General features: G+C 42.3%; 1 pseudogene; it reads right to left on the minus strand.

Moving 5' to 3' along the window:
• Nucleotides 1-6458: 6458 nt before the first annotated feature.
• LOC133765353 (vesicle-associated membrane protein 4-like) lies at nt 6459-12455 on the minus strand (annotated as a pseudogene).
• Nucleotides 12456-12755: the final 300 nt, after the last annotated feature.

The following is a 12755-nucleotide window of genomic DNA, read 5'->3' on the forward strand; positions in this document are numbered from 1 at the left end:
ATTTCCCTCTGTCCCCTGCCCCTTGTCTTTTATAGAATAAATCCAACTGCAAAATGTTGCTATAATTCAGGAAGCCATTTTCTGGCCATATTTCCTTAGCTTCAAGAATGTACCAGAACCAAGCACTGCGACAGATCCGTATCATAATCTTTTTTCTTCTTGGGCTAAAACAATTTTTCAGAATGCATTGTAAAGGGCTGCACTCAGGGGTGGACATTAGCCATTTCCCATGATGGCACATTCACAAAAGGACAAAGAAAACTAATATAAACAAACCAACCCACACATATAAAGACAAAAATGACTGACAAATGAACCAACCATCGAATGACCCACATCTCAAATCACTTTCTAAGGCAAGTCATCCTCCACCAACCAAAAGTCCCTCTCAAAGAGACATAAAAAGGCAACAGGGATTTGTGAGGATTGGTTGTTTCCCAGGTATTGACCATAGGTGTCTTGGAGTCACAAGAGTTCTCTTCCCCAGAAGCAGAAGCCCTGCAGTTAGGCTGAGCATGTGCAGCCACCAGCGAGGAACCACCAAGCCACAAGCAGTCCTGAGGATCTTCAAGTCCTGCCCGAGGAGCCGCTGTGTTGCCCAGCAATAGGCCCTCCCACTGGCGCACAGCCTCAAGGGAAGCAAATGCCAGCTGCTGAGTCTTCTGAGAAAGAGAAACTTGTAAAGAGGCTGGGGAGGAAAAAAATCACAAGAAAACCCAAATCCACCTCCTTGTTCCAAAAGGGGTTTGGGAATTGATGGACTTATGGTAAATGGGGCATAACTGCAGGAAACTAAGCGACAGAACGCTGTGGATGCAGAGGAGCACAGTACAGAGGAATGTTTGGGCATGCGCATTAACAAATCATGCTTTCACATGCAGTGCATGTTCACACGTGGCTAGGGAACGTCATGGGAGCAGTGTCACTTCATGTGAAAACAAACAGTAAGATAACTCTATTCATTTGGAGTTGCTCCACGCAGGGGCCAGTTGCAGTTCTGGCCACAGCTTGCTCTTTTTCATCAGTGGTCCTAAAAAAGACAGCCCAGCAAATTTTTAGCAAAGAAAACAAGCTACTGTGTAACAGGCAGGTAAATGACTATTATAGGCTGTTAGCTTTGTTAAGCAAGGAAGGGAAATTTGCTGTTAGGTGAGAGCGGGAGAGGATCCTTTATTACCCATAGCTTCACTACCTGTTTCTTTTCCTGACTTCCCTCTTACCCCAGTAATCGGTGGATATCTGTTCTTCTTTCTTTCTTGCCTGTGTATGTTGTTCTGTATTGCTTTTTTTTTTTTTTCCAGGTTTGTATGTGTTTGGAGGAGTATGGGGAGGCATTGCGTCATTTGATCACCTTGGTCCCCCACACTAAATGGGTCTCAAGAATGTTAGGTTTTAGGGGGTGGTGCATTCTTTATCAGACACTTTAAAAATTTTATTGCACTAATGCCTGGATTTTCCATTATAAATATATTAGAATTTGCTGAGATTTCAAAATTGAACTAAGTTCAATTTCATTAAATGTTTCAAGGACACTTGAAAAAAATACACTATACTCTATTTGGAGATGCAGGATAAATCAGTAATTCTTAACTTTTCCTGCCAATATAGTCAACTTTCATACTAACTTTTGTCTGCTTTGATTTGCTGAGGTATACTAAAATCTTGCGATTTTTCTCATTTTTAATTTTTACTGAATTACTTCTATCTACAAAAAATGCTTCTCTTACATGACATTTCACACTTTGCATCTTCAGCACTACTTTGTTTGATATTAATAGTGTTGTATCAGAGTCAGCACTGTGGCACAGCTTGCTAAGCCACCGCCTGTGAGGCAGGCAGCCCACATGGGCCGTGGTCCTGGCTGCTTCACTTTTGAGCCAGCTCCCTACTAATGTGCCTGAGAGATCAAGTGCTTGGGTCTCTGCCACACATGTGGGAGACCCAAAGGAATTCTAGACTCCTGGCTTCATCCTAGCCCAGCCCTTTGAGGAGTGCATCAGCAAATAGAAGATCTCTTCCTCTCTAACTCTGCCTTTCTAATAAATAAATAAATCTTTTAAAAATAGTATTATAACTGTTCATCAGTTGGTATTGGCTATATATATATATATCTTTTTTTTTTTTGACAGGCAGAGTGGACAGTGAGAGAGAGAGAGACAGTGAGAAAGGTCTTCCTTTTCTGTTGGTTCACTCCCCAATGGCCACTGCAGCCAGCGCACTGCGGCCGGCACACTACACTGATCCTAAGCCAGGAGCCAGGTGCTTCTTCCTGGTCTCCCATGCGGGTGCAGGGCCCAAGCACTTGGGCCATCCTCCACTGCCCTCCCGGGCCACAGCAGAGAGCTGGACTGGAAGAGGAGCAACCGGGACAGAATCCAGCGCCCCGACCAGGACTAGAACCTGGTGTGCTGGCGCAGCAGGCAGAGGATTAGCCTATTGAGCCGCCAGCACCGGCCTATATATGTATTTCAATAGGTTAGTTTTGAATGAATAAAATGTTATATTTATTGAATAAAAATGAAGGTACTAAATTAGTTAGCTTGTATTTATGTGTAATGAATTAAAATTAATATTCACCATGTTTTTGTTTAATGTATTTTTCTGATTTTGTTAAAATGCTCAGTATGTTTTTATTCTCTTAAGCTGCCAATTATAAATTACAGATCCATGTTTTTCCCAACTATCTCTGTTATGAAGGCCCAGAAGCAATAACATCACAGTGATAGTTTGGCACACCTACTCCCTGAATCTTTGTCTCTAGATACTACTGTTTCATAAAAGGAACAACAACTTAGGGGAAATTATCAGTGTTAGTCATAGAGCAGGAAAAGTACAAGATGAAATATTTAATAGTGTCAGAAATACACAAAACTGGAACATGTCCAAAGGATTTTTGGCACAACTGAAAAAAGTCCCAATAAATGAAGTCTGATTTTAAGCAAAAAAAAAAAAAAAAAAATTATGATTGATAGGTATGCATTATAATCCATAGAAAAAATCAAATATCTATACTGGTAGAAATAAAAACAAAAAGATAATGTAAAAACATTGCTCTTCCTTATAAAATTCTAGTAATTGAAGAAGTGATGGAAAAGAGAAATTGTCTTTAGCCAAATCCCACAGTAATTTTAGAGAAGATGCTAAAATGGGAAGAAAAAGCATGAGAAGCAAGTATCTCCTCACAAGCTACATATCAAATCTTATTTTATTTATTTACTTGACAGGTAGAGTTATGGACTAAGAGGGAAAGAGAGAAAGTGAGAGAGAGGTCTTCCATCTACTGGTTCACTCCCCAAATGGCCTCAAAGGCCAGAGCTGTGCCGATTCAAAGCCAAGAGCCAGGAGCTCTCTCTAGGTCTCCCAAGTGGGTGCAGGGGCCCAAGCACCTGGGCCACCTTCTGCTGCTTTCTCAGGCCATAGTAGAGAGCTGGACTGGAAGAGGAGCAACCAGGACTAGAACTGGCCCCCATATGGGATGCCAGCACTGCAGGCAGAGGATTAACCTACTGCGCCACAGCACTGGCCCTCAGCTACATATCAATTCTAAAAAGGAATAACTAATACTTTACAATGAAGAAAGCTACAGACATCAACTTATCAAAATGCTTAAAGCTGACATCACTGTTAAGATACATCAACATCATTTACCTCTGGAAAATGACACACTGCGCGCACATCCTCTACAGCAGTACTCTTGCAACACCTGAATTTAATCACCAGGAGACAAAAGGCAAACAAAAGAAAAGGAAAAGAACAACACAACAAAGGAAACAAAAAAGGAAAAAAGAAAAATTTTTAAAAAGGAGACATCCAGCAACCTATACTGAAGGTCATTCTACAAAATAACTGGCTAACACTTCATCAGAGGACCAAAATTCAAACAGGCAAAAAAGAAGGAGGAAAGCAGAAAGACAGAAGAAACATCCCAGATTTAAAGACCAAGGAGAAATGAAACTTACACCACAAGTGATCCTAGATTGGATCCTGGAACCAAAAAGAAGAAAAGCAAAATAGTGAGGCAGAATGAGAATGCCTGAGGCTAGACCCTTCCCCTTCTCTGCACTTCCTCTCCAAAATCACAGAGTGCTTTCTCTAAAGAAACTGAAATCAGCTGTCCAGGATGAAACAGAGTAGCTGAAATCAACGTAACACAAAGTAAAAATGTCTTCATTGTGACATTTACGGGTCCCTTTAGGTAATGTGTAGTAATATATGCTCAACATACAAATCAAAGCCAACTGATTAGCAAGTCCTTCACAAATACAATGAAATCCCAGTGAATCATCCTATTTCTTCATTCTGAAATATAAACAACCCACCAATGATCAGCAGACATTTGGGGAAAGCTAATAAAATGACAAGGCCAGAAATACACACATAAACCAGAATAAACAGATATTGTCAGTTAAGAAAAAAGAATTTGGGGGAAAAATACAAGTCTTAGTAGCCTCTGAGATAGTAAAAAATATTTCATCCATATAAAGATAGCATACCATAAAGCTCAAACAATAGAAGGGTGGAGTTATTGTGTACTTCACCTCTCTTATGCCTCATCTCAGTGTCTCAGGCCGGATTTGGTCTCTGTCCTTGACTGTGGCAGACTCTGCACAGCATCATGTGATGGCCCATCTCCCACCTCTGCACAGGGCTTCTGTGACAGCTCTGTGGAGCCTCTCCCAGCACCCACCCACTCAGCCATGACCTGGCAGCGTGAGCAATAGCAGCTGCTGCTAAGTGTTCCCACCTCCCCTCCCCACAGCTTCCTACTGAATCCCAATGGGACCGAGTGCAGTGGCTCACGGTGATGACACAGTAACACACACTTGTACTGAGCTTCCCCCCTTCCTGTTTGACCTCTCTGTGTCTCCTACAGAGATCCTGTACCCTACGATCACTTCCCAGCATAAGCCACTGTGCTCTAATCCCCATCTTGGGCTCTGCCTCCTGAAGTGGGCACACACTGAGACACTTTGTATCACGGGTGGTTCTTTTTTTAATATGTAAGACTTTTATCTCCTTTTTAATGATCTAAGCTAGCTATAATGTTCAACGAATATATTTAGACCTCCATAACTTGTCAGTGTCTTGAGTGAATGTCTCTTAATCTGCTTTTTCATTTGGAATTTCTCAACAGAACACTTTTGCCTCTTAGTTCTAATCCTATAGAATCAAGCAAACAATCCCCCATAAGATTCCACGTTTCCTACATTTTGAGTTAAAATACCAAAGAAGTAAAATGTACACAGAATTCCCCCCTACACCATTTCTATTAGCTTCATTTTTTTAGAGACATCTCAAGATGTCCACATGCATAAGTTTGTGCAGAACCTCAAATTTTATTATAAAGCTTCTTTCCCAGACATATTAGGGGACTATATATTTTCACTTTGATTGTTTAAACAATACAAGGAGGCTGGCACGCTTTAATGTTAACATGTTTTATAAAATATATTAAAAATAGGCTGAAAGTAATGGAGACCCCTAGCATTTGGTCACTGACCGACCAGCCTGCATAGAGATTACCTAAGCTCGTGATTTTATTACTCATCACCATTGCCTGATTTGACACTTCACTATGCAACACATATCTCCCCAAGGATGACTAGAGAATGCAAAGATACAAAATTCAAAGCTGATGATTTTGCAAATTTTAGCACTTCTGGTAAAAGGGCTAAAAGTAAGATGAGGGAGTTAAAGTCACCTGTGGGTTTCATTGACTCACAGATTGGACAATAACTGGTAACTATACTCATATACTGAGCATTTTAAAATGCTCCAATGATGTTCTCCAATACTTTTATTATCTCTGGTTTCATGACACCATAGTATGTTTTTCATTAAATTTCCCATTTCCATAATCAAAATATCCCCAAATTACTACACATTCCCCTATAAGTCAAAAATAATTTTACTGGAATGTTTTTAGTAAAAGCTGAAGGCAACAATATTTACAAACTTTAGCTTTTGTTACACCCATAAACATGTGGGAATTCCTTGCAAAGGACCTGCACAGTAAAAAGAATGATATTCTTGCAAATATTGATGGAATCTGTTTTAGCATAATGATTTGGAATTCCATATAGGCACCTTGACCCCACCCTGATTCAGTTAACACAAGTCTCTATGCCACCACAATACTAGTATGAAATATTGGCATCAATGTTTACACACATATAATGAACTGGCAAGTATCTAGTTTCAAATTAGCTCCTTGGAATACAGCAAAATAGAGGCTGGTTATTTTTGCCTTAAACATAATTATTAAAAGCACATTTTGTTAGAAGGGAAGAAGGTAATTGGACATTCTCAATGCTCCAACTTGAAGTGATACTTGCCCCTTAATTTCTTGAAAAAGAAGTTTTGAAAGTTATATACATAGGCTTCATCTAAATTATGCAGCAATCTTTTATTGTTGTTATTGTCCCAGATCTTGTTTAATGAAGATTTCTGTCATCAAATCAAATATGGTGTTTCACAACTATAAGAATGATAATCACTAGCAAAAGGATAACAGCAACCAAAGCCATGATGCCTTTTATTTTGCACCCACACTGCCACATTTGCCTTGAAGTTGTTTGGATCTGTTGCTAAAAGCAGTTGCACTATCTGATAAGCTTCCTGATTTGTCCTGTAGTTCATCTAGCCTCTCCCCTCTTTCAATTACCTGTGTAATATTTTCTTGCATGACATCAGTAACTTCATCCATCTGATTCTGAACATGCTTAATTTTATCATTTCTTGGTCCAAATCTTGGTCCAGATGGTCCCCTAGAAAAAAGTCCTCTTCTTCACCTGACTCAGCTTCCAAAGGATTTTTCCTTTCACTTTTCACAGAACCAGTGACATGATCATCATGATTTAGGTGACCTTGAACTTGGGAGGCTTTTTAACTCTTATACTTCCCACCAGAGCAAGTATTCACCACCTGAGGCTCCAGGGGAGCTCCAGGAAGCTCTCCGGAGCTGGTGGTGCAGGGCGGGCAAGGGAAGGAGCAGGGAGCCAAGGAAAGAGCTGGGAGGGGGAGACAATGGACGGGACCCTGCATCGGTGCTGTGCCGCAGCTGTGCCCCCAGCTCATCGAGCTCACAAATGGTTCTAAAAAGCAGATGGGAAAGAGGAGACTTGGAAACTCGCACAACTCAGTGATAACTGGAAATAACCAGCTCATTGCTATGGCAGTGAGAGGTGCTAAGTGCTAGCATCCGGGAAGGTCACAATTTATGATTCATACAGGGGAGAGGGGAATAGGAAAGAAACACTTGGAGAAGGTCAAGCATCTGCTTACGGACAGGATGGGGAAAACGTTGCTTACACACTTAGAAAGTGAAGTGACTTTTTAATAAATTCTAAAGATTTACTTATGTATTTTAAAAGTCAGAGTTACAGAGAGCGAGCGAAAGGGAGGCTGGAAGGCAGAATCTTCCAAACAGTAGTTCACTCCTCAGATGGCCTCAACAGCCAGGGCTGGGCCAGCCAAAGCCAGGAGCTTAATCCTGGTCTCCCACCTGGGCAACAGGGTCCCAAAAGAGCCTCTGCTGCCTTTCACAGGTCATTAGTGGGGAGCTGCAGTGGAAGTGGAGCAGTGGGGACGTTAACCAGCACCCTTGTAGGATGCCTGCAAAGCAGGTGGCAGCTTTACCTGCTATGCCACAATGCTGGCCCCTTGAAGTAACTTTAAAAAAAAAAAAAAGATTTATTTTATTTACTTGAAAGAGTTACAAAGAGAGGTAGAGACACAGAGAGAGGTCTTCCATCCACTGGTTCACTCCCCAGATGGCCGCAGCAGCCGGAGCTGTGCCGATCTGAAGCCAGGAGCAAGGAGCTTCTTCTGGGTCTCCCACGTGTGTGCAGGGGCCCAAGGACTTGGGCCGTCTGCTACTGCTATCCCAGGCCATAGCAGAGAGTTGGTTCGGAAGTGGAGCAGCCGGGACTAGAAACGGCGCCTATATGGGATGCCGGCGCTTCAGGCCAGGACGTTAACCTGCTGCGCCACAGTGTTGGCCCCATGAAGTAACTTTTTAAAAGTAGTTCTAGAAGCCTGGTTAAAAGAAAATGACAGTTATTTTGGCACAGTGGTTAAGGTACCCCATAATGGGATGCCTGGGTTTGTGTGGCTGCTCAGTTCCCGATTCCAGCTTCCTGCCAACGTACAACTGGGAGGCAGCAGGTGATGGCTCAACACTTGGGTTCCTAAAACTCACATGGGAAACCTGGATTGAGTTCTATCCCTGGCTATTGTGGGCATCTGGGGTATGAACCAGAAGATGGGAGATATCTTTCTCTTTCTCCCACTTTCAAATAAATATTTTTTTAAAGATTTTCATTTGTTTATTTGAAGGGTAGAGTTAGAGAGAGAAAGGTCTTCCATATGCTGGTTCACTCCCTAAATGGCTGCAAAGGCTGGAGCTGGACCAATCCAAAGCCAGGAGCCAGGAGCTTCTTCTAGGTATTCCATGTGAGTGCAGGGGCCCAAGTACGTGGGCCATCCTCCACTGCTTTTCCAGGTCATACCAGAGAGCTGGATAGGAAGAGGAGCAAACAGGAAACCAACAGGTACTCACAGGGGATGTCGACACTAACTGCAGGCGGAGGCTTAACCTACTATGCTACTGCGAACGTCCCTAAATATGTTTTTTTTTTTAAATGATCAATATTTCTGCAAATAGTTTTGTCACATTGTTTTATATTTTTGTCAAACACAAATGGTTAAGAATGATATACTACTATAATTTTAATGATCTTGATTATTTCTAAAATTTAATTATGAGTAAAACTGATGGCTTTTTGTTTATAGTACTTGTGTATATTCCTGCTTAAGTATGTTTTTCACAGTTTACTTGCTGAACTCTTTATTTAGTAGAGCATTAAGCCTTTGACTATAATGTAAACTGTTAATACAAAGCCCTTATAATGAAAATGTTATCTCAAAAATTAAAAACAGGGGCCAGTGCTGTGCCATAGCAGGTAAAGCTGCTGCCTGCAGTGCCGGCTGCTCCACTTCTGATCCAGCTCTCTGTTATGGCCTGGGAAAGCAGCAGAGGATGGTGCAAGTGCTTGGGCCTCTATACCAATGTGTGAGATCCTGAAGAAGCTCCTGGCTCCTGGCTTCTGGCTTCAGATTGGCTCAGCTCTGGCTATTGGAGCCATTGGGGAGTGAACCAATGGATGAAAGATCTCGATCTCCCTCTCTCTTTGCCTCTGCTTCTCTGTAACTCTTTCAAATAAACAATTAAAAAAAAAAATGAAAAAGAGAGCTGGCATTGTGGCATAGCAAGTTAAGCCTCCAGTTTGAAACCTGAGTGCTCCACTTCCCAAGCAGCTCCCTGCTAATGTGCCTGGGACAGCAGCAGGTGATGACCCAAGTGCTTGGGCTCCTGTACCCATGTGGGATATGCAGAGGAGGCTCTGGGCTCCTGGCTATGGCCTGGCTCAGCCAGGTCATTGCGGCCATTTGGGGAGAGAACCAGCAGACAGAAAACTCTGTTTCTGCCTCTACCTCTTGCTCTCCGTCATTCTATCTTTGAAATAAATAAATAAATAAATAAATAAATAAATAAGGGGGTCAGTATTGCAACACAGCAGGTTAAGCTTCTGCCTGCAATGCTGGCATCCCATTGGCACCAGTTTTAGTCCTGACTGCTCCACTTCTGATCCAGCTCCCTACTAATGCAGCTAAGGGAAAAGCAGCTAAGGGTGGTTCAAGTACTGGGGGCCCTGCTACCCATGTGGGAGACCTGGAAGAAGCTCCTGGCTTCGGCCTGGTCCAGCCCTGGCAGTTGTGATCATCTGGGGAGTGAATCCGTGGGTTGAATATCTCTGTCTCTCCCTCTCTCTCTCTCTGGTTTTCAAATAAATAAATCTTTTTAAAAATTTAAAAAAGGAAGAGAGAGAGGGAAGGAGGAAGGGAAGTATAAGAATTGCAACAATGGGGGCCGAGTGCCACGGCTCACTTGGTTAATCCTCCGCCTGCAGCGCCGGCATCCCATATGGGCACCAGGTTCTAGTCCCGGTTGCTCCTCTTCCAGTCCAGCTCTCTGTTGTGGCCCAGGAAGGCAGTGGAGGATGGCCCAAGTGCTTGGGCCCTGCACCAGCATGGGAGACCAGAAAGAAGCACCTGGCTCCTGGCTTCAGATCGACGCAGCTCTGGACGTAGCGGCCATTAGGGGGATGAACCAACGAAGGAAGACCTTTCTCTCTGTCTCTCTGTCAAATAAAAAAGAATAAAATAAAATAAAATAATTGCAACTATGAACTATATTAAATGTGTTCTCTTTATATTAAAATAAAATAAATACAATGACAGGCTCCATAAACAAGAATGAAAAATTCTGCAAAACTCAGTGTTTTCCTTTGAAGTGTTTAAAGAGAGCATAACCAAATACAGAATTTAATTGTAAAGGTGCCAGAGGTACAAAAGGACTTAATTCCTAGCCTCAATAAGCCTCCTGTGCCAAAGTTAGGGCCTGGAGAAGAAAATGATGGGGTGTTGAGACCTTGGATGAACGGCAAGCCTAAAATTCTTGAACCCCAAGACTCCCCTGGGTTCTGATTCGGGGTGTAGAGTAGCAGAGATATTTTTACGAGGGGTCACAGAAAGGTTTCAACTGAACTTAAAGCTATAGGAACCACAGTAGTCATCTTAGTTTGGCAATAGTATCAAAGCACCATGGACGAGTGGCACGTCAAGAAAATATCTGTTTTTCACGGGGCCAGAGGCTGGGCATGAGATCAGAGTCCCAGCACGGAAGGTTCTGGTGAAAACCCACTTACAGCTTGCAGACTCCCTTGTATTTGAATCTGTGCATAGTAGAGGGAGGGTCACAGATCTCCTTGGGGGCCATTTTATGACAACTAATCTCATTTACAAGGGGTCTTCCCTCAGCACCTAATTATCTCCCCAAACCCTACTTCCTAAATCTATCATATTGGGAGTTGGAATTTCACGTTATATTGTGAGAGGACACATTCCCTCTGTAAGAGTCATTTAGGATTCCTCGTATCAGTGAGCCAGCAGACTAAAAAGTTACAATATTAGTGAGTACTACTGATTACCAGAAAGAGGCTACCATCACAGTTACATGGTGGTAACTCAGCACCTGGTGATAACTCAAGGAGTGTACTTGCAGCAACCGTGACCAAAGTAGGAAAAGGCAGCTTGGGGAGGAAGGCCCATGTCTCCCACCAGACCAGCAATCTAGAACAGCCAAATTACTAGCCTAAAGTGAGGACAATACAGAATTTTTAATGGAAGAGATGGAGGAAGAGAAATGCTAACTACACCTTGAGGATCACTGGTAGCAGTAGGGACTCCTTTGTAAAGGCCCAGTTTGGCCACTGTATTGAAAACTCTGAGACTCGACTTTAGAGAGCACAAAACAGAACAAGAGCAACGCAACAGGTGAACTGTACGGATCACTTGCTTTGTCCCACCTCACAGCAATACTTTTCGGCTGCACTGCATGTGTTGCATTGTGCCCTTGGTTTTCTGTTCCTGCGAGACATCTGCGAGAAGCTGTCCAAGTACTGACTCACCCATATGCACATCCAGTTGGTGTGGAGTTAGCACCAAATGATGCAAATCTGAAGCCACAGGAGAAAAAAGCCAACAACACACTCTCCTCTACCATTTTCAGGTGAGCTAATCTGACGAGCATTCTACATCCCACTCCAGACGGCCCCAGCAGCACCACTATCCACAGTTATGCACAACAGTGACCAGCACAGTAATGCATGGTGGAACTGCCTTTCCCCATTTCTGTGTCACTTTCCTCATCCCACGCTCCTTCCTAGATCAGTTCCAGATACAAATAATAGCATGTAAGCTCTTCTGTTCTTGTTTTCTTAGGGCAAATAGGCTAAAAGATACGTTTTTGAAAGTCAGAACTATAGTTAATAAAATTAAAATACACATTAAAAGGCATATTAAAAGTCAAGGAAATATCTCAGAATGTAGAAACAAGAGATAAAGATGACAGAAAATTAGATGACAGAGAAGCAAAATGTACAGCATGTTAACCTTGTGGCCCAAAGAAAATAAACTGGACACAAAGAAAGCATGGAAAAGGTAAAGAGAAAATCATTTAGCAAAATGATGCAATGAAGTTTTCCAGAGTACACACACAAATGTGACCTCCAAACAGAAATGCCCAGAGCCAAGCTAGATGAATAAAATACTCAAATTCTGCAAAATATCAAATGAGGATTGATGAAGATTCCGAAACATTTGAAAGAGAAAAATTATTATCTGCAAAGAAATAGGAATTATAGTGCCATCAGTCTTTATCAGCAACCAGGAATGCTGGAGGGTACTAGAGCAAAGTCTTCATATTTCTGAAAAGGAAAATGGTTTTAATCTAGATTTTATGTCACTCCAAATTATCAAGTGTCAGAAAATTATGTTTCACATATCCCAGGAGTGAAACAGTCACATACCTTTCCTACGATATACGAGGTCATGCTGCCATAACCACTCAAAAATCTCTCTGGATTACAAACAATCAAGGCTTATTTCTCTCTCATGTTACATATCCCTTTCCAATATAGTAAGAACTCTACTCTGACACCTTTTTTTTTTTTTTTTGACAGAGTTAATGAGAGAGAAAGACAGAGAGAAAGATCTTCCTTCCGTTGGTTCACTCCCCAAATGGCCACTACGGCCAGCACTGCACCGATTTGAAGCCAGGAGCCAGGTGCTTCCTCCTGGTCTCCCATGTGGTTACAGGGTCCCAAGCACTTGGGCCATCCTCCACTGCCTTC

This window comes from Lepus europaeus, chromosome 8, assembly GCF_033115175.1.
Source record: "Lepus europaeus isolate LE1 chromosome 8, mLepTim1.pri, whole genome shotgun sequence".
Lineage (NCBI taxonomy): Eukaryota > Metazoa > Chordata > Mammalia > Lagomorpha > Leporidae > Lepus > Lepus europaeus.